The following is a 22,544-nucleotide window of genomic DNA, read 5'->3' on the forward strand; positions in this document are numbered from 1 at the left end:
ACTGACTTTTTGTTCTGTGACAAAGCTTAAATAAATGAACTGGAAAGCAGAGGTAAGATTAACGAGATTGTAGGAATGCTGAACTCTGACAGTCCGTTCCCACTTGGCCTGGTTTAGAACTGTTGAGATAGTCAGTGTCTGGTTCATACCAACCTCCCATTCCACCACACCACACCACACCAATCAACTCAGAAAACCTGGCTCATGGATGTACTGCTGTTGGTCTGCTGGCAGTGACTGTATCTCTTTCTGTGCTGGTGTATGTGCGTGTGATATGAAAGCCATTTAGTGTCTGCCATTGATGCAATGAGCAACATTACACTACACTGAAATTTGCCCCATAACGTAGAGCCTTTTTGAATGGGAATACCCAATGGACAACAGCTGTCCCTGGCTCCACCTTCCTTGTGACCTTTCCCCAATCACTAATTTAGAATAATATGTGTGTTTTGCTACAGGGAGCCTCCCAGCAACTACGTGGTGGTGGGGCACTGGGGGCAGTATGTTGCTGAACTATCCGTGTCTTCTCTATGATCCAAACATTCTCATTCCTGGCTATTCTATGCAGAGACGAGTGGACCATAGGGCATCTAAGGATTTTATTATTCTAAAAGCAAATCATGGACATTTTCATCTGGTGTCTCTTGGTGTACAACATCAGCAATTCCATCAGGCCTCTTGGGTCATGTGAAGTTGAAGTCCAAGTGGAATTTGTGTTGAGTTATATTATTGTTCAAATACTATGGTTGACAACTTTTTCTGAGATTGACAGTATTGATGAAATGAGTGTTTGAGAACAGAGCATATGCGGAGGCAACTCTGGATATTACAAGTTCCTGCATCTTGAACTGCAAAAGTCTTCAGCTTATACGCAAGCTACTGTCTCTCAGAATGATGTTCTCTGCTCAGGTGGCTGGCCCTAAGTGAGTATTGTTAATACAGGTTTGCTCTATGAGAGCTATAACTAGACTACAAACAATCCTTTTAGATTTATTTTCACAACTTGATCACACAGTAAAAACTCCAAACAAAGTGGATGCAGCAGGAACCTGCTAAGTCTATCATGTCTATTAGTCCATTTATATTGGCTCTTACAGTGTTCACCACTGATACCTGGGGTAAGTATGCCTCACTATGCTTAATATAGCACATCCCAGACCTTGCTACTGTCCTCATTGTAAGATTTTTGAAGTATCAGTGTTCAACCACTTAGCTCTAAACTTGCTAGTAAAATAAAATAAAATCCTTTATGACTACTTTAAAACTTGCCTTCCCTTAAACACCCACAAATAATTGCCAACACAATTAACTGTGTGACCACAAATGATGACAGTTTAGTATTATTTCTATTGTGACAGGTTCCATGCATCCTAATCACCTACACGTAGTGAAGAAATGGTCTCCACTCCTCTGTAATGTGGACCTTCCAACAGTTATGAATGCCTTTGGCATCTCCAGGCTAGACTATTGTATTGTGCTCTACTTCAGGCAACCCTTGAAGTTCACCTGGAAGCTCTAGCTAGTATGGAATGAAGCTGCTCCAGTCATAAAAAGGGCTAACATGAGCACATAACATCTGGGCTCAAGTCTTTCCACTGACTTCTTGTTTACTTCAGGGTATAATTCAAGGTGAATTAAAACCTGAGTAGTCTGGCGTATAGTTCTTTGAGAGGCCATATCTCATCCTGCAACCCAGTCCGGTAGTTAAAATCAGACAGGAAACTCTTATTGTCAGTTCCTGAGATTAAAACACTCCACAAACAGAGGCAGGGCTGTCCACTTCAAGATTCCACCTGAGGAATTCACTAGCTTTTTTGTCTGCCTTTAGAATACTTATTCAACAAAACATGGTGATCACATTTGGCCCAATTCTAATCCTATTAAAAACAGTGTTAAGATTCCTGTTCTTAAATTGAAGCTGCAGTGGGCCTACTGAGCTGACAGTGATAAAAGGGCTGTTGAATTGTGAGACCTACAATTTGCTCACACTATGGCTTCAAGAAGGCTATTCTTCTAACAGTGTAATTCCTCTAGTTCTTCAGAGGGCCTCTTGTCCTCATTCAAGGCTAATCTTATTGCATATTTGTTGCATGGTCTTGTGCTACACTGTTAAATACACTGCAAAAGCAGCTCATTTGTTTCATCTTCAAATCCTGTAGAATAGTTACAGTTGTGCTTTAGGTATGCGGACAGATGTTAACTTGAGTAAAATTCAAAAAAATTAGCATGTCTGTTTTAGCAAGTAATAGCAAAGGAAGCTATTCTCAAACCATGGATAACAGATCTTGCTTCTTCTGTAGTGGCTTCTGTTCATGCATTTTGCAAACAATCTTTTATCTTACAAAGGGCATGGAAATGAGAAAAATGGGCTCCAGTGCTAGATTCTTTAGATCTACATGGAAAGACATATAGTGTCAAATCCTTCTTTAAATGGAGATAAATAATATTTCCTTTTTACCACTCACTATCCATCTTGTCTATTTAGACCAGGGATCGGCAACCTTTGGCACGCGGCCCGCCAAGGTAAGCCCCGGGTGGGCCTGCGCCACTTCCCGCAGCCCCCATTGGCCTGGAGCAGTGAACCGCGGCCAGTGGAAGCCGCGACCAGCCGAAGCTGCAGACGTGGCAGGTAAATGAACTGTCCCGGCCTGCCAGGGTGCTTACCCTGGTGGGCCATGTGCCAAAAGTTGCTGATCCCTGATTTAGACTGTACATTCTTTCGAGCAGAGACTCTCTCTTATTGTTTGCATAATGCATGGCACAATGAGACCCTGATTTCGGTTACATCCTTTAGGCATTGCTGTAGTACAAAGTAGCCATCATTGTTTTATTAAGAACATTATCCTCCCTCTTGTTTTCTTCAAATCTCCTCCCTTGTAGTTTGCCGTTACGTCATCATCCAAGATACAAAACACATGACTGCTTATCAGACAAGTATTGTAAGATTTTGGCATTGGCATGTAATAATTTGTTTGCTTTTGGGGAGTATAACATATACACAGCAATTGCACCTAAAGTTTCTTAGGGTTGGTCTATACTTGGAACTTACATCAGCATAGTTATGTCTCTCAGGGGTGTGAAAAATTTACACCCCTGAGAGATGTAGGTCTACTGATCTAATCCCCTGCTGCAGACAAGGCTAGGTCAATAGAAGAATTCTTCTGTTGACCTAGCTACTGCCGCTTGGGGAGGTGGATTACCTATGCTGACAGGAGAATTCCTCCTGTCAGTGTAGGTAGTGGCTATGCTGAAATGTTACAGCGGCTAGCGTTTTAAGTGTAGACATATCCTTAGAGATTCAGGCAGAACAGACTTTACTGGTGATGTGTTAGTATCGAACTACAATACATTAAGTGAAGCAGAACGAGCAAGACTTTCTACAATAGTGCCATCTTGTTACTCAAAATAATGTTACAAGTATACTCCGGGGGGGTGGGGGGGAACAACAGCAAAAAAACCCTTTTCTTTGTTGAAGTTTAAAAAGTAAAATATCAAACATCACTCTAATTTTTTTCTGTAGTCTCAAAGGTCCTAGTATTAAAGCACTGAACAAGTGCATAATGTCTTCTGAGTCACATATCAAACATCTTAAAAGTCAGTATTTATGGAGGCAAAGCATAGAAGCAGAGCAGTTACGTTCCCACTAGATGATCTTTCTCAGCTTAGGCAGATCCTATTTTCAGCTATGACCTAAACAAAAAGAGGTGGGAGCAGGCTGGCCAGCCACTCTGTGAAAAGAGGGAATGTGGGCTGACCCCTGAATAAGCCTTCAGCCTGAAGTGTGGAAATGGGCTTAATGACTGTTCCCTGACGTAGGGACACAAATGATGTGCTGGATGGGGCACTCTGGAGCTCTTTGTTAAAGTCTGTACTAATTTCAAGGGAGGGTTGGGATGATTTCCCTACCTCAGATGGAGTTCACCTCATCTCTGGACTCTTAAATCACCTTTGCCAAGGATAAGATCCCTAACTCTGAGGAAATTTACTTCCTATTTAGATCATGTTAAATCACCTCTGCCATGGATCCTAGCCCTGGGGCTCATATAGTTGTAATCAGGGTTTGAATGAGTTCTCCTGTGACATCTAGTGATGTATTAGGGAAAAGGACTTCAGGAGCAGACTGTGTTGGTCTACACTGCCTAGGTGTGCAGCATGATGGAGCTGCTGTGCCAAAATGATCAATTTTGGTCGGTTTGGGTTACAAAAGCTGTTACTGGGGAATTTGGTTCCTGTGTGCTATGTCAATGGCAAAACTCCCATTGACTTCAATGGGGTTAGGATTTTACCCTGTGTGTTTTAGGGTAAGCATTTCCAGCAAGTGCAGATTGTTCTTACTCTCTACTTGGTTATGGCCGAGAATCTTTCTGTTTAAATGGAATGGTTTCACAATTCCCTCATTCCTACTCTTTGGTGTGACAGGCACCTTGTGGGACAGAGTTTAGTGCAGTGCTTACTTTGTAATGAAAGAGGTGATACGTCTCAGGCAATTTTTTTACTTTCATAACTGATGCAGCCCAGAGGTGCCAGTGCTATGAATTGCCAAGCCTAGGGGTGCCTGGGCTCAACCCTGGTAAGCCCTGGCATAAATTAAGCTCTGGTTTAGTGCAAGTTAAGGGAGAATGTTTTTGCAAGACATTCCTTCTTAAAACATCACTGCAAGATCCGCTGCTGGCAGAAGGTGAGTGGTGGTGGGAAGGGTTGGGCCTCTAAGGGTAGGTCTACACTGCATCTGGAAGCATGCCTCCCAGGCCAGGTAGACAGACATGTTAGCTCTGCTTAAGCTAACATGCTAAAAATAGCAGTGTGGACATGGTGGGATGAGCTAGCCAGGGCCGGCCCACAACATTTTGGCACCTGAGGCGGGGAGCTCAAATAATGCCCCTATGCCCCCTTGCTTGGGCCAAAACTTTGAAAGGTCTCAATTCTGCCGCCTTCTTGTTCTACTCCTCTCATAGTACTGCTCTGCTACCTACCCCAATAAAGGAGAACTAACAACTTAAAACATCTTGTTCAAAAATTTTAAGTAACACTTACATTTGCTGTTCACGCGTTTGAAAGTTAACTTTTTTTGTCTGCATAGTAAATACTGGCATTTTTATCTGTTTGAATAATCAAAGTGGTGCTTTCCGTGCCTTCTAGGATGCAAAGATTTGAATTGCTTCCTGCTGAAGGTCCACAGTCTGGGCCAGCTCATGCTCTATTGAGATGGTTGCAAGGCCGACCAGCCCCTCCTGTGTCATTGTGGAGCATAGATTTTTTTTTATTAACTTCAGCTTGGAGAAGCTGCGTTCTCCACTGGCAACTGTTACAGGAAGTGTTAGAAGTATGCTCAGAGCAACAAAAGCATTTGGAAATAGGGTGGTCATCTTATTTGTGCACATATATTCCAGAACAGCCTTTGGAGTTGATCCTGCTGAAATGTATCTTGAAAGGGCTTTCAGTTCATCACCTAAATCACTCACATCAAAATTGCACATGTTATTAGGGTTACCATACGTCCTCTTTTTCCCGGACATGTCCGGCTTTTCGGCACTCAAACCCCCGTCTGGGGGGGATTGCCAAAAAGCAGAACATGTCCGGGAAAATGGCGGCTCTGTTTAAGAGCCGGGCTGCCCGAGAGCTACCGGCTTCGGACAGCCCCGTGCCTCCAGACCCTGCGCCGCTGGAGCCCGGGAGGGGAAGTGCCCGGCTGGGGGCGCAGGGTCTGGAGGCAGGGGGGCTGCCCGAAGCCGGTAGTGCTCGGGCAGCCCGGCTCTTAAACAGAGCCCCAGCGGCTGGAGCCTCCAGCCCTGGGGGCTCTGTGTAACTGACACAGTGTCAGTTACACAGAGCCCCAGCCACTGGAGGCTCTGTTTAAGAACCGGGCTGCCCGAGAGCTACTGGCTTCGGGCAGCCCCCTTGCCTCCAGACCCTGCGCCCCCAGCCAGGCACTTCCCCTCCCGGGCTCCGGCGGTGCAGGGTCCGGAGGCACGGGGCTGCCCGAAGCCGGTAGCGCTGGGGCAGCTCGGCTCTTAAACAGAACCTAAGAGGAGCAGAGCCTCCAGCTGCGGGGGCTCTGCTCCTCTTCGGCTCTGTGTAACTTATACAGTGTAAGTTACGCAGAGCCGCCGGAGCCCCGGAGGGGAAATGCCCGGCTGGGGGCACAGGGTCCGGAGGCATAGGGGCTGCCCAAAGCCCGAGCGCTACCGGCTTCACGGTTTGCTGGGCAGCCTCCAGACCCTGCGCCCCCGGCTGGGTGCTTCCCCTCCCGGGCTCCAGCTGCGCTGGGGAAGCGCCGGCTGGGGGCGCAGGGTCTGGGGGCTGCCCGGGAAACCATGGAGCTGGTAGCACTGGGGCAGCCCTTTCCCCCTGGCTGGGAGTGGGAGGGAGGAGGGGGCGGAGTTAGGGTGTGGAAGGGGCGGAGTTGGGGTGGGGCTAGGGGTGGGGAAATGGGCGTGGCCATGGCCCATGGAGGGTCCTCTTTTTTTATTTATGAGATATGTTAACCCTACATGTTATCATGTGTCAACACTGTCTCTAGTGCCCTGCATTGCTGGTGTAGGTCATCTTCAGGTATAGTGAGGAGTTTTGGAATAGCATACAACATCCCAAATAGGAGTACTTGTGGCACCTTAGAGACTAACAAATTTATTAGAGCATAAGCTTTCGTGGACTACATCCCACTTCTTCGGATGCATATAGAATGGAACATATATTCTCCTCAATATATGTTCCATTCTATATGCATCCGAAGAAGTGGGCTGTAGTCCACGAAAGCTTATGCTCTAATAAATTTGTTAGTCTCTAAGGTGCCACAAATACTCCTGTTCTTCTTTTTGCGGATACAGACTAACACGGCTGCTACTCTAAAACATCCCAAATATACTGCTGTGTTCCTTGAGCTGCATGAAACATTCTTCAACTGACTGTATCGCACATTCTAGCACCCGGTTAAAGAATTCAAGTTTGAATTTTTGTGTGGGGTCTCTTATGGGATTATCCTGTGCCTCGTAATCAAAATGTCTTTTTCTTCAGTGACTCTTGTATTCTTGAATGGGTGGAAAAATAGCTTCAGTGTGATGTTCCTCTGCCAACTTCTGTGCACTCTTTAGAACGTTTTGAAATCCCTCATCTGACCGGTAAGACTGTAGGTATGACTTTGCTTTGTCCAGTTGTTCCATTGCTCCAGTTATATCAAGGTCACTACCCTGGAGTCTCTTGCTTACAACATTTATTTCAAACAGTATGTCATGCCACAACACTAAGCCACACAGAAATTTGAAGTTATGTATGTTTCTGGTGATTCCATTTCCCTCTGCCACTGTTCTCCCACGTACAGTTCCTGTCACAGCATTATCCTCCATAATGGCAACTATGGCATCATCTATCTTCCCAGTTTGGTGATTGATTGGCTTTATCACCTCCACTTGACTTTCCCATCATGTGGCACTCAGTGGTTTCAGTGTCAGAGACGATGTTCCCAGATGTTGCTCCAAAATTTGCCATCCATGAGTTGATGCAGAGAAAAATACATAGATGCTTTGAATTACATTAAAAAATTCAGCAGCCTCACTAGAAGCTGATGCTGCATCACTGACCACCAAGTTCAATGAATGAGAACTGCATGGGACAAAAAAAGCTCGAGGGTTTAAGTCTTGGATCCATGTCTGCACTCCTCTGTTCTTTCCTCTCATGTTGGCACCATTATCATAGCCCTGACCTCTCATGTCAGCTATCGCAATTCCCGTATCTTCCAGCTTTTTAAGAAGCACATTTGTCATACCAGCTCCTGTAGTATCATCAATGTCAATAAATTCTAGAAAATGCTCTTTGACAGTCACCATTGCAGGGACATTTTCACTAGGTTCTGTTGTTGTTACAAAACATACCATTAAAGTCATTTGTTCCGTATGGCTGATGTCAGGTGTGCAGTCCAGAATAACAGAGTAATATTTTGCTGACTTCAGATCTGCCACAATCTTCTCTTTGACTTTTGTTGCCAGTGACTGTATGATCTCATTTTGAATTGTTTTTCCAAGGTAGTGGTGTGTGTACATTTCTTGGGTGGTGACTCTTCTTAGATGCTCCTGGAGTACAGCATCAAACTCAGCCATCAGCTCCACAATTTTAAGGAAGTTTCCATTGTTTGGCATATACAGCTGATCTGAAGTGCCACACAGTGCTAGGTTTTGGGTAGCAAGCATTCTCACAATGGCAATGAGCCTTTTCAGAACATTTTGCCAGTAAAGAGACTCTGATGCAATCTTCTCTTGATGATGATGATGATCTATGGTGGCCTTTAACCTTAGTCTCTTCTCAAGCTCTTTCCATCTCTGGAATGCTCTCTGGTGATTTGCTGCCTTCTCATGGCATGCCAGATTTCTAGCCAGATTTTTCCAGTCCTTTGTTCCTATAGAACCCAATGTGGCTGGAACATTAGACTGGAAGCGTTTGCAACAAAAACAGTATGCAGCATTTTGGGTTTTTGAGTACATAAGCCATGGCCTCTCCACTTTGTTACCATTGGGGATTTCATGCCAGTAATGTGTTGGATGGAAACTTCTATTTTAATTGTCTTTGGGGAACATGAAGTTTTTCACTTGCTATGGCCCATGCAGTACAAGGAAGTCCCTCAGGCTACTGCTCAAGTGGGTCCTCCACCACACTGTTCTTTGATCTACACTTTTCTTCAGGAATGTGCATGGCTACATCCATTTGAGATGGAGATATGGATGCTGCAGTAGCTGCCAGGTCACCTGCACTCTGACTAACTGGAAGATCAGACATCTCCTCACCATTCACATCCTCACTGGGGCTGGAAGGCTCACCGTGAACATTTGTGTCTATGTATCTCAGGAGAGCTCCTTCCTGCTTAGATAGAAAAGCTTCCTTTGCTTTCTTTCTTTTTCTGAATGCTGTCCCAGAGGGGCATTTTCTTCTTTCACTCTTGACTGCGGTTCTGTGCCACCTATAGTGGCTCTCAACACTCAATTGAAGGGGACAAATAAGCAGACTGGTAGCAGGGCCTGAGTGAGGTATGATATCAGTGTCTTAAGGGCCTAACTGGCTCCTACTACTTCAGTTGACTGCCTGTTCTCCTCAAGTGGGTTCAGAGAAGCAGCAGGAAACAGGAAGCTCCCTGAGAAGCTGATGTTAATCAGTCCAGGCTCCTGCGGGTGCTAGAGAGGTACATAAGAGGCTCCTCCTCCTCTCTTTTCCTGCAGCTCCTGCTGCTTTCTGTTATTCCCTCTCACCTTTTCTCCTGCCTGCCTGTTATGTGTCTTGTGCCCTCCTTCCTCCAGCACAGCACTCCACCATCTCTGTGCATCTAGAGCAGAGAGAATACATATGCACCCAGCATCAGACACAATTTTCTACACTTTGGGTCCTCGTGGTGCCCCCCGCCCCAGTCTGGCAGCTGAGGCAGCCACCTCAGTTCACCTCATGGTAAGGCCAGCCCTGGAGCTAGCCATCTGAGTACGGACCCAGGGGATTGGGCAGGCTTGTACTCAGATATCTAGCCTGGGCTGCTGCCCATGCTTCATCATCCGCACTGCTGTTTTTAGCATACTAGCTCAAGCAGAACTAGCATGTGTCTGTCTACCCAGTTGGGAGGCATGCTCCCAGCTTAAGTATAGACATACCCTAAAATATGATACATCAGCTAAGCTTTGATGATAAACTCCAAACTAAACCAAACCTCTGAGTCTTTTGAGGTTCCCCCATTGCTAATACAGTATTTATTGCTTTTTTAAAAATGTTTGAGTTAATATTTATATTGAATAAGGATTAAAGGACTAAAACCAACATACACAGAGGTTCTTTTTTTTTTATCCTCAGTCCAGGTATAGCTGAACTACAATGTGAGCTTTTAGTACTATGACAAGCTTGTTTGTAAATGTATTTTCTTACTCTAAATATGACCTATGCCAATAATGCCATGCGTATTAACAATGCTAACACAAAATATGAGAAAATGCAGCCCATGGTATATTTGGATTAGATATAGCACTGCTGCAGGAAAGAACTAGTTTATGTCTCTTGTATAATGCTTATGCAATAGATTAGATTCTGTGCCTGACTATTCCAGTTATCTCTAGTGGTATATAAAAAGCTTGCAGCATTGTTATTACGCATTTAGCTCATTCAACATCTGTAAATGAGCTTTTCTGCTTACAGGAAAGCACTTCCAATCCCCTAATTGGTTTCTGTGTATAATCCTTTCCACACACTAACTAGTGCAAAAGTGGACTCACTGAGAATCAGAGAATACAGTGAGGGAAAAGGCTGAATATCATTTATAATGACAAACTTTTGTGGTATGTGTAACAGCATCCCTAACTCTGATTTCAGCCCCTCTTGGAATGGGGGATAAACCTCAATGCTGATGCTAAATTGTTATTAGTAAAATTATAATTTATCCCTATAATGGTAGGTTATAACAATTTGGCCAGTGCATTTTCTTGGCCCTTAAGAGAACTCTGTGTGTTGTCATTTCTTACTTTGGGTAACTCAGTGTCAGAGTTACAGATGTAAAGGGCCCCATGCCTATTCCCCAAAATGACTCAAAGTGAAAATGGTTAAAATTACATCGATAAATTCATATATTTTTGTATAGTAAATTCTAAAGCTGAAAACTTTAAAGATTATTGGTTCATGGTTCAGTCATGTTTCTTGCAAGTCTGAGCCATCATTGGACGGGGAGGAGATGCAGAGCTCCAGGGAAAAATGGCTGGAGAGCAGACCTTGGCTGCTCATTCTAGGGTCCCTGGACTGGAACCCACCATAGAGGGTGGACCTGGGTTCCCAGTCACTGGGAAGGAGGAGTGAAGCCCCTTGACATAAGGAGGATCAGGACAGTTCAGAGCCCTGAGAGAGTGATACAAGGACTATTGGGCCCAGAGCTAGGAGCTGGAGACCTGATGCAAGGAATTATTTGTTGTACTTTGTGTTACCACAAAACTAAAATGTGACCTGGCTGGAGGCTAAGTTTTGAGAAGAGGTACATCACCACAGAACTGGAGTGACTATTGGTCTGGGATGCTAGAGAAGACAGAGCTGCTACACCACACCCAGCCAGCAAAAGGCACACCCACCACAAGTCTTCTCTTCTACAATATATTTGTGAGATACCACTTGTTTTTATTAAATAAAATGATTTCTTTACATATTACTGTCCATCTTGAATTGTAATAACCATATTACTGAACTTACCAGTACATGCCTTTGTTATTCAACTGCTTTTACCTGTAACCTACTGTTGTAGGGTGAGCTTGGCCTTCCAGTGGTTCAAGCTAACACTTGTGCCTAGTTTCCGTCCCTCCAGATCACAAGACTCAGATAACAGGTGATGGGGAGGCAGGCCTACTGCGGGAAATAGAAGAGACAGCCTATTCTTAGAATGGAAGAGAGCAGTTCTGTGCTGAGAGGCTTTCCAGTGACCAGGGTTTAAGGATGGACTGGTGATAGCTCCCTACTAAAAAGGAGCCAAACACAGCAGCAGAGTTCTGGGGCTAGGGACCAGGATGGTACTCTATGGTGAGTGAACTAGGAACAGAACCCACAAGGGGCACAGCTAAAGAGGCTTGCAGAAGGTATAGATGGAGAGAGACATGGTAGGAAACATCCCCCTAAGTGGAGTAAAACAAGATATTGAAGTTGGAGTGAACAGACACTCCTCTATATAGAGCCCAGGGTAGAAGAGAGAACCAAGCTCCCCCTGTCAATCACCTTAATTGTGCCAACTGGAGGGGGTGAACTGCTATCTGTACAATGAAGGACTATTGGAAAGTCCTGACAGACGGGAAGACAGGTAAGGCCCTGGGGAGAGAGTGGTAGCCCAAAAGGTGGCAAACAGTGGCATGACCCCTTTGATAAAGAGAAAAAAGGAAACCCCTACATGGGGTGGAAGGCCAATTTATGTTGGACTCTGCATTGGGCTTTCTTGTTGAACCCCAAATCCTCAAATCACTGAATTAATGAAGGGAAATGGAGGCATGCTGCAACTGACAAAAGTATGGAGAAGGTGATCCTCCTACACCTTCAGAAATAAAAAATTCAAAATAAAAACATTTTGAGAGACAAGACATGCTTAATAGCTGGTTTAAAATGCCATTAAACATGCCAGAAACCCCCACAATCATTGCTTGATACACTGTCGTTTAAATCGCACCATGCAGAAAAGGAAGTTTACTATACAACTTGTACCTCTTCCTCTCCCCCAACACTAGCTGTGTGAGGGGTCCTGCATGCACCAACACTAGTCAAGTGAGTGGGTGGGAAATGCGGGAAGCACGGGAGGGGAGATATGTTGCATGCTTTTCTCTCCAGCCAAACCAGAAGCAGCCCTAATCCTGCATTCCCTCAGTGCTTTTGTTATTCTGTGCACTGTGCGGGAAGGGGTGTCATAGTCAGCTGAGGGAGGAGTGGAACTTAGGAGCAGCTGCTCTTGGTGGCATGCTCCTCCCAAAAACCACCATATTATATGCTGGAAAACACAGTGGAAATTAAAGCTGCTTAGACAGGCATTAATTTAGAGCATCTATAGTTTGCAGAGTGCAGTAGTGCACAACTACAGACCTAAGATGACCAATGACAGCATGGTCATCAATGGGCAGATTTTTAAAGGTAGATAGGCTCCTCATGGGATTTTCAAGAGTGCCTAGGTGTAGATTCCTGGAAGTTGGGTGCTTAGATTCTTTTGTAAATCGCTCTAGGTGCCTCTCTGTTTCTTTAGGTGCTTAAATACAATTAAAAATCTGTCCCCAAGTCAGCTATATTGCTGGAGCATTATCAGGCAGGCAGTGTGGTGTGAGATAGAACAGAGTGAGTCCAGGATTTCTTATGGGTCTTTGAACTTCGCGTGAGTACACAGCCGCTTCCCCTGCCCCTTCTGTGCTACTGCTAATCCCTGCTTCTTGAGAAGATAATACATCTGTTTTTCTGCCTGTTCAAATGTGTGCCAGGATTTTGAACTAGTTTTTTCACTTCCAAGCATTTTTGCATAGAAGCTAAAGTTCTAAAAATTAGCCAAAAGTAATTATTAATGATCTGAACTCCATACACAAAATAGGGCTGTAGCTAACATGAACATTTTTGTCACTTTAAGTCTTAGAACTGTTAGCTAAACTAATCTTAAATTTCTGTGATCCATTCAGCACGGGGACAATTGTCACATTTCTTGAGCATTTGCTGCCAAATCAGTGAAAGAGGTTATTCCAGCGAGACTATGCATTACAATTCTTGTATTTCAGAGCAGAAATCTCTGCTTATCCCAGTAGCTTCAAACAATGGTTCCCACACTCTTAAATTTGCTATAAATGTGTAGCTCCATTGACTGCAATGATTTTTTTCACAACCATAAAGACCAGAAACTTTACAATTTAACTTCTTCATAAACTGAGGGACTGTAATATTGCCTTGAAAGACTGTGGTTTATGCACCTGGGTAAGTCAGATGGATTACTTTTAAATGCAAATATTTTAATTCATTTTCATTTTAATTCCTATTTTAATGGTTATTTTAGGAAACAGCTTTTCTAGAGGACCTCTGAACATCACCAGCAAATTAACATGCTATTGCAACCATGGCAACAGGTACAAAAAACCCTCAAATTGAACTGTTTGGGTTCGGATAGTGAAGGGCAACTCTGTCTTACACTTTTCTGCTTTGGTGATGTAGCCTTTAGAAACAGGGAATACGAATAATGTGCACGATCCGGAACATTTTGACAGCTCCATTATTTTAGAATGCAATGTTTTAGAAATTATGGTTATTGCAAAGTGATTAAAAATTCATGTTTTGTAAGCTTGTGTACTTGTTTGAGAATAATTTGGATTTAGTCTGAAAAATATTTGAGGGATTTGGCACAATATTAGTCTAATCACAGTTCCATATGATACGCGGTGATGCCAAATGATGAAAATATTCAATTAAGTCAATATCAGCCTCTCCTTTTACAAAGATGAAAGCAATTAATTTTTTTGCAGTAATTAATGAGGCATTTGTACATCACAAATTATCTTTAAACTAATGCCATTGATAAATGTGTATTACCAATGAGTTAAGCTGAAAGCGCTATATGTGCTTAGAATATGGGGTCAGATTCCAACTAAAGTATTATAAGGATAATGAAGCTTCTTTATAAAATCTTTTTCATAGATTCATAGATTCATAGATTCTAGGACTGGAAGGGACCTCGAGAGGTCATCGAGTCCAGTCCCCTGCCCGCATGGCAGGACCAAATACTGCCTAGACCATCCCTAATAGACATTTATCTAACCTACTCTTAAATATCTCCAGAGACGGAGATTCCACAACCTCCCTAGGCAATTTGTTCCAGTGTTTAACCACCCTGACAGTTAGGAACTTTTTCCTAATGTCCAACCTAGACCTCCCTTGCTGCAGTTTAAACCCAATGTTTCTGGTTCTATCCTTAGAGGCTAAGGTGAACAAGTTCTCTCCCTCCTCCTCATGACAACCTTTTAGATAACTGAAAACTGCTATCATGTCCCCTCTCAGTCTTCTCTTTTCCAAACTAAACAAACCCAGTTCTTTCAGCCTTCCTTCATAGGTCATGTTCTCAAGACCTTTAATCATTCTTGTCGCTCTTCTTTGGACCCTTTCCAATTTCTCCACATCTTTTTTAAAATGCGGCGCCCAGAACTGGACACAATACTCCAGCTGAGGCCTAACCAGAGCAGAGTAGAGCGGAAGAATGACTTCTCGTGTCTTGCTCACAACACACCTGTTAATGCACCCCAGAATCATGTTTGCTTTTTTTGCAACAGCATCACACTGTTGACTCATATTTAGCTTGTGGTCCACTATAACCTCTAGATCCCTTTCTGCCGTACTCCTTCCTAGACAGTCTTTTCCCATTCTGTATGTGTGAAATTGATTTTTCCTTCCTAAGTGGAGCGCTTTGCATTTGTCTTTGTTAAACTTCATCCTGTTTAACTCAGACCATTTCTCCAATTTGTCCAGATCATTCTGAATTATGACCCTGTCCTCCAAAGTAGTTGCAATCCCTCCCAGTTTGGTATCATCCGCAAACTTAATAAGCGTACTTTCTATGCCAATATCTAAGTCGTTGATGAAGATATTGAACAGAGCCGGTCCCAAAACAGACCCCTGCGGTACCCCACTCGTTACGCCTTTCCAGCAGGATTGGGAACCATTAATAACAACTCTCTGAGTACGGTTATCCAGCCAGTTATGCACCCACCTTATAGTAGCCCCATCTAATTTGTATTTGCCTAGTTTATCGATAAGAATATCATGCAAGACCGTATCAAATGCCTTACTAAAGTCTAGGTATACCACATCCACAGCTTCACCCTTATCCACAAGGCTCGTTATCCTATCAAAGAAAGCTATCAGATTGGTTTGACATGATTTGTTCTTCACAAATCCATGCTGGCTATTCCCTATCACCTTACCACCTTCCAAGTGTTTGCAGATGATTTCCTTAATTACTTGCTCCATTATCTTCCCTGGCACAGAAGTTAAACTAACTGGTCTGTAGTTACCTGGGTTGTTTTTATTTCCCTTTTTATAGATGGGCACTATATTTGCCCTTTTCCAGTCTTCTGGAATCTCTCCCGTCTCCCATGACTTTCCAAAGATAATAGCTAGAGGCTCAGATACCTCCTCTATTAGCTCCTTGAGTATTCTAGGATGCATTTCATCAGGCCCGGGTGACTTGCAGGCATCTAACTTTTCTAAGTGATGTTTAACTTGTTCTTTTTTTATTTTATCCGCTAAACCTACCCCCTTCCCATTAGCATTCACTATGTTAGGCATTCCTTCAGACTTCTCGGTGAAGACCGAAACAAAGAAGTCATTAAGCATCTCTGCCATTTCCAAGTTTCCTGTTACTGTTTCTCCCTCTTCACTAAGCAGTGGGCCTACCCTGTCTTTGGTCTTCCTCTTGCTTCTAATGTATAGATAAAAAGTCTTCTTGTTTCCTTTTATTCCCGTAGCTAGTTTGAGCTCATTTTGTGCCTTTGCCTTTCTAATCTTGCCCCTGCATTCCTGTGTTGTTTGCCTATATTCATCCTTTGTTAAATTAATGGAGATGTCCTATCTCCTAGAACTGGAAGGGACCTTGAAAGGTCATCGAGTCCAGCCCCCTGCTGTCACTAGCAGGACCAAGTACTGATTTTGCCCTAGGTCCCTAAGTGGCCCCCTCAAGGATTGTACTCACAACCCTGGGTTTAGCAGGCCAATGCTCAAACCACTGAGCTATCCCTCCCCCCTTTATTACCTCTCTAAACCAAAAGCTTATTTCAATTGTCAATTGTCATTATTACATTTTTTTCTCTTTTAGAGATAGTTTGTAGTTTGGCAAAGAACACATTGAGAGAGAACTGCTTTCTCCAGTAAACAAAAATCTAAATCTTCGAAATATTTACAGCCAAAACACACCCACATTCTGGAAGTCTTTGAGACAGATTATCAGCTGGTGTGACTCAACATAGCTCAGCTGAAGTCAATCAAGCTATGGCAGTTTACACCAACTGAGGATCTGGTCCATTACATTGAATGTTCCAGAGGAGATATTTTTTTTAAAAAAGGTCCTGTCTACTCTGCATGAACACTGATAATCCCTTGGCACTTTTTGTTAGAGGCTTTCTCTCAGCGTCAGCCAAAATGTCCCCTCCCTTCATTTTTCTGCAGCATACTGCGTGTATGTTGGTTGTAACTCTAGCCCAAACATTATTATTTCAGTGGAACATTATGATTGTGAGGTCCTTTGGTACCCTTTACGAAAAAAAGGTGCAGTAGAAGTGTAAAATATTTTTAGTGGTAAATAACCTGAAGGCCCCATAAACGAATGTGAATGTTCTATTATTTGTCATAATTTTTAATTGACGAGGGTTAGTTACTTTTAGAGTACAGCATTGTGTTACAGTTTCCTCTCTGCTCTGCCAGTGCTCTTCTGCTTCAATCTCTATGCTAAAAAGAGACCATCAGCAATGCCATCCCCTATGGTGGATATTTGAGAGTGACAAATATCTACTAGGGGTTAGATAAAGGCTAGCAAGTTCCATTTTATTGTATCTGTAACTAAACCATGGTTTGAATCCACATGTCCAGAGGTAAAATTCTGTCCTTGGACATACTTGTTCAGCTCCCCTTCTAGCTACTGGGAGCTATACATGCATTTCTGAGGGGAAAATTTAGTTTTAGTGAGTTTATCTGGTATCCACTACTCCTCATCTTTGCTATGGGAGAATTAATTTGTCTATTTGTATTCTTTAACATAATCATAGAAATGTAGAGCTAGAAGGGACCTGGAGAAGTCATCGAGTCCCCTGTGGAAGGGCCAAGTAAACTTATACCATCCCTGACAGGTGTTTGTCCAACCTGTTTTTAAAACGTTCCAGTGATGGGGATTCCATAACTTCCCTTGGAAGCCTATTCCAGAGTTTAGCTACTCATATAGTTAGAGATATTTTCCTAATATCTAACCTAAATCTCCCTTGCTGCAAATTAAAAGCCCATTACTTCTTGTCCTACCTTCAGTGGACATGAAGAATAATTAATCACCATCCTCTTTATAACAGCCCTTAATGTATTTGAAGACTGGAGTCAGGTCCCTGCTCAGTTTTCTTTTCTTAAGGCTAAACATGCCCAGTTTTTTGTAACCTTCCTTCATAGGTCTGGTTTTCTAAACCTTTTATCACTTTTGTTTCTATCCTCTCCAATTTTTCAGAATCTTTCCTAAAGTGTGGCGACAAGAATTGGAGAGAGTATTCTAGCTGAGGCCTAACCAGTGCAGAGTAGAATGGAACAATTACCTTCTGTGTCTGATATACAACACTCCTGTTAATATACCCCAGATGATATTCACCTTTTTTGCTGCTGTATGGCATTTATATTCAATTTGTGATCCACTATGACCCCCAGATCCTTTTCAGCTATTACATATAGCCAGTTATTCCTGATTTTGTAGTTATGCATTTGATTGTTTTCCTTCCTAAGAGAAGTACTTTGCATGTGTCTTTACTGAATTGGATCTTATTGAATTCAGACTAATTTTCCAATTTGTCAGGATCATTTTGAATTCTAATCCAATGCTCCAAAGTGCTTGTAAATCCTTCCCAATTTGGTGTCATCTGCAAATTTTATGAGCATACTCTCCACTCTGTTATCTAAGTTATTAGTGAAAATATTGACTAGTACCAGACCCAGGACTGACCCTTGCAGGATCCCACTAGATACGCCTTCCTGTTTGCCAGCAAACTATTGATAATTACTCTTTGAGTAAGGTCTTTCGACCAGTTGTGCACCCACCTTATAGTAATTTCATCAAGACCACATTTCCATAGTTTGCATATAAGAAAGTCACGTGGGACTGTCGCGGGGAGGTACACTCCATCATGGAGTGTCAGGTCCCATCTGATCCAAAGACAGGAAAAGTCTGTACTGGGAGGGGGCAGAAAAGAGGCAGAGCAGGGGCGGGGGGAAGGGGGTGGAATGGGGGTGGGAAGTGGGAGGGGCTGGAGTGGAAAAAGATGGGGTGGGACGTGGACTTTGGGGAAGGGATAGAATGGGGGGTGGGCGAGGGCGGTACAGGGGCAGGAAGAGGTGGGGGCAGAGGCGGGGGGGATGTCGAGCACCCACCAGGCAGAGGGGAAGTCGGTGCCTATGCATCCCATCAAAGGGACCTTGTCAAAAACCTTATTAAAATCAAGATATAGCACATCTACAGCTTCTAGTAACCTTGGCCAGTAACCTTGTCAACGAAGGAAGTTAGGCTGGTTTGGCATGATTTGTTCTTGACAAAACCATGCTGGCTATTTCTTATAACCCTATTATTCTCCAGTTGCTTACACATTGATTGTTTAATAATTTATTTCAGTATCTTTCAAAATATCAAAGTTAGGTTGGCTGGTCTATAATTCCCCTGGTCCTGTTTATTCCCCTTTTTAAAGAGAGGTACTATGTTTGCCCTTTTCCAGTCTTTTGGGACCTTGCCCATCCTCAAAGTTTGCAAAGATAATTGCTAACAGTTCCAAGATTGCTTCCACTAGTTCCTTAAGTACCCTAGGAGGAATTTCATAAGGCCCTGTTGACCTGAATACATCTAATAATAACAGCAAAGATTAGAATATAAAACCAAATTCATATGAGAAATAATACTGCTCATTACTTAGAAACAAGAAAGAAATCATTGGGCCAGATTCTCCTTCAGTTATGCAGGTTTTACACTGGTGAAATGCCAATGCAAGTGAAAAGAGCATTCAGTCCCATTATATCTAGAATTTTGTCTCCATCCAGTGTCTGATCTGATCAGCTATTTTGCTGAAACTGTTGTATGAGAATTCATTGAAATGCATTGCAAAACTCCCAGCAAAATAATCAGCTTTCAGAACTTCCCTACCATTTCCCAAGTCCAGCAGAACAAGTTTCATTTGCCAATTAGCCTCCCTTTGGCTTCTTTCCTCACCCATTTCCTCTAAGAGTGCATTGCTACCCTGGATCATGTTCCATCATCTACCACAACGCTCTGGAGGAAAAGTCTTAGTCATAAAACCAAAAAAATGTTTTCCTAGCTTCTGAGTTATCTGGAGAAGACTAGACTCCAGGAGTGGGTTATTTCTTCCTTGAAAGATAAATGATGCAAGACACAGGATATTATATTCCTGGACTAATTTATTTACAAGTATGTCCATGTATATGTGAATGTATGGGCAGTTCTCTATGTGGCTGGAGGTAGCCATGGATGAAGAATATTGAGGAAGTAGGGAAAACAGCATTCTGGACTGTTCTACCTCAGCTTAACCTCTGGTTAAGAATCCAATGCACACCTCTGCTCTGAGTTATATTTGGTCTTTGTACCACTATGCTCACCTGACACAGTGTCTGACCGGTTTGAATTGCACTTATACATTTACTCTGATTTTAAAACTTAGTTAAAACCCTGTTGTACTGTCTTCATAGTTTATCAAAATGAATTCCCTGCTTTTAAGATACCATTGTTGTCTTGCCAATCCACAAATGAATTAGATTTAGCCTCTGGTTGCCTTGTTAGAATCCCTGTGTTCTTCCTGGAGTCTAAACAATTTCTGTTCTTGGTTATAAAATGTGTTTATATAATTCAAACCACCAGCCTGCTTGAATCCTGTTTAAACTTGTTATGCCTTGCTAGGATCTTGCTGTGGACCTTACCCAACTTCTGCTAAATTCCTGCCAAGCAATATAAATATGGGTCATGGGTCCTGTGTCCTGACAGAATCAGTTGCTGACACTAGTGAACATTGATTTGGCCATATGTTGGCAATGGTGTATTATTTTTGGACCGCTTTTTTGCAACAAAATATATTAATCATTCTATAGAATCATTACATGGTAACCACAAGAATAAACTAGATGCTTGTACTTCACAGAGTTACTGTTTAAACAAGAATGAAAAATGCAGATGAATTAATCTATTTTAGGACAGTGAGCAGTGAAATTGATTGTTGGGAGCTTGGCATATCATGCCAACATTGTGGGGGTTTGCACAGCCTCCCATCCCAACACATTTGAGGCTAACATAGAGTCCAGTGGGTGGAAAGGGACTGTGTAATATGTGGGAAGAGATGTACTATATTTGTAAAGCACGATGTAAATATATAGTGCAGTACTTTTCAATGTTAGTGATAATTATAACACCCTCTTTCTGTGGGTGCTATGACAGTACTAGGTAATCTCTAGTATAGCTCTTTTTTAAAAAAAGATTTCTCTGTCCTGAGGAATTCCCACTTGGACCTGTTTTCTAAAGAATGGGAATCTCTTGAAACAAAGAAATCTCATTTTTTTTAATGCACTACCAGAAAATTACCTAATGTCACCATAGTATTTGCAGGCAGAGGATGTGACCATCTGGGAATTCCTATAGCTCACAATGTTCTCAGCCACTGAAGTATCTCATGCACCCCACAGTCTACATGTTCCAAAGTCAGTTCCTTTCTGGCCACAGTCAGAAAGGGAGTTCCCAGGACTTTTCTGTGCTTCTTTAGTGATTGGTATGGCTTGCAGTGATCTGATCTAGCAATGTTAAAGGTTTCTAAGGCATCTATTAATGTACAAAGCTTTGCAGCATTTTTTTCCTGTATCTTTTTCTTGTTCTGTTTCCCATTTAAAACCCACATGTCCTTCTTCAGCACACTTTGAGTGATATCCAATTGCACTGATACCTTCTGGGCTTTGTCTTGTAACTGCTTCTAGGCAGAGCATCAGTGCTTATCCCCAACTTTGTGATGATGCACTGGTGCTTTAGATTAATATTCTTCACCCACAGGCTTTGTTGAGGAATTGGGGTATTTTGACTTCTCAGCCCCCTCCCTCCCCCATTGCAGAGGATGGGAGGATGGGCTTCAACAGCATTCTGAGTGTACTTAGTTGGAAAGATTAGATCCAGTGAAAATATAGGCCCTGCAAAAACATTTTCATACCTGGAAGCATTTTGCAAAACCCAGAGAATTAGCATAGTTTGGCTGGGTTGAGGTTTAGATGATCTCCATGCCTAGAGGCACCATTGCTATGTTGCACAGCTCAGATCTATATTTGTTGAATGAGGTAATGTCTTCTCTGAACTGTCTTGTTTCCTACTCTTTATATCTAGTAACTAGCATTGTCAATCACTGAGCTAAGTTTCCATATCTTTTAACCCTTCCCTTACAAGGTCTTCTGTGAAACTTTAAGTGTGGCTAGAAAGTAGATCCCATATGGTTTTCGTAATGTGTATATATATCCCTCTGGGATGATGTCTGTGACAACCTTTATCAAAAAGTCAGACAGTTTTCTTTGCCTGAGGGGATAAAACAAGCTGCTAATATGCTAATAGAATGTCTTAGGCTACGTCTTCACTACCCGCCTGAATCGGCGGGTAGAAATCGATCTCTCGGGGATCGAATTATCGCATCTCGTCGGGACGCGACAATTGATCCCCGAATCGACACTTGTACTCCACCAGCGCAGGTAGGAGTAAGCGCCGTCGACGGGGGGGCCACGGAGGTCGATTTGCTGCCGTCCTCACAGTGGGGTAAGTCGGCTCGTATACGTCGAATTCAGCTACGCTATTTGCATAGCTGAATTTGCGTATCTTAAATCGACACCCCCTCCCCCCGTAGTGAGGACGTAGCCTAAGTGTTAAGAGGGAGGAATGGTGGCAGGAACATGTTGAAAGTATGGACTGCATGCACTCAAGCCATTGGGCTCAGGGCTTTCTTTGTTGCCTTTGCGCAGAGTTCACCCCCTAACAGAATGCTTTATTATATTACACTGTTCAGCCACTAGGTGTAACATACCTTATCTGAGCATACAACAGATGCAGCTGGAGTGCATTAAAGGAACTCATAGACGTCTCATCTCTCTCTCTATTCAGGAAACTGTGTAACCAGTACATATGTGATGCTGACAGACTAGCTCAGGCCAGAGCCATAGGCCAATTCACTTGTATGTGAATATCAAAGGAGTTAAATGTATGAGTATATATTCAGACCATTTCACTTGTGTGTTAATAGAGATCAAAGGAGATGTTAATTGATTTGTTTTTGCCTATCTATAGTCTG

The sequence above is a fragment of the Malaclemys terrapin genome, chromosome 5, assembly GCF_027887155.1.
Source record: "Malaclemys terrapin pileata isolate rMalTer1 chromosome 5, rMalTer1.hap1, whole genome shotgun sequence".
Classification (NCBI taxonomy): Eukaryota; Metazoa; Chordata; order Testudines; family Emydidae; genus Malaclemys; species Malaclemys terrapin.